An 809-nucleotide genomic window follows, 5' to 3' on the forward strand; every position below is an offset into this window, starting at 1 on the left:
CTTGTTAAGACAGGCTGGTCAAGTTTACCACCAAACCTCTACATGATCATTTGCCAACCCTGTCCAGCTTTGGGTCGCCAGAGCCACACTCAGTTCACTTGAAAGCATCTCCTAGTAGCAGTATCAAGCTCAGAACTGTACCTCCCTGATGCCTACGTGGAAGAAAACTCAAACTGTGCCCCCTTCTCCTTAAGCTGGGTTACAGCTTGTGACAGGAATTTCATCCCACTGCTTGGAAAAGCTCCAAGGCTGCAGCTGAAGGGAACTGGAGTTCCCTGCGTCTCAGAGTAATTCTAGAGCTAAAGTGGTGACAGACATCAGCTCTAGATCAGACGATACATGCCAGCACTCACCACTGACCCAGGGTGGCAACCCCCTTCTGTCCTACCCAAAGGTTTCAAACCCAACACACTGTCTTCCTATGGCAGAAAGCTTTTAATTTTTTACTTTTTAATTTTTTACAAATTTATAATTCGTAACACCATTAACGCATTCCTTGAGAGGGGACTACAGATACATTATGCAGACCACCAAGCTGCCGTTTGGAAGCGCTGTAGCCTTATGGTGAGAAATTTTTTCTACAACAGAGCGAGCAATGGTGAATAAACAAGACTGAGACAGGGTCCTTTTCGAGGGAAAAGCACGCAACAGATCAGCGATTGTTGAACAGACGGGCAGAATTCTCAGAAAAAGCAACCCCTAACTCTTAACAAGAAAAAGAAGGTTATTCCTCTTAATAAAAGCACAGCTGTGCTGAAACAAGTCAACACAATGTACTCACCTGTCCTCCTCCCAGATGAAGGCATATA

The 809-nt window shown here is 45.1% G+C and overlaps 1 non-coding gene across 1 annotated transcript; it reads right to left on the minus strand.

The window, feature by feature from the left end:
• Window positions 1-276: 276 nt before the first annotated feature.
• Window positions 277-361, minus strand: LOC130153318 (small nucleolar RNA SNORD45). The gene has a single exon (XR_008823322.1). It is a non-coding gene; the product is annotated as a small nucleolar RNA SNORD45 (small nucleolar RNA).
• Window positions 362-809: the final 448 nt, after the last annotated feature.

Source organism: Falco biarmicus, chromosome 7, assembly GCF_023638135.1.
Source record: "Falco biarmicus isolate bFalBia1 chromosome 7, bFalBia1.pri, whole genome shotgun sequence".
NCBI lineage: Eukaryota > Metazoa > Chordata > Aves > Falconiformes > Falconidae > Falco > Falco biarmicus.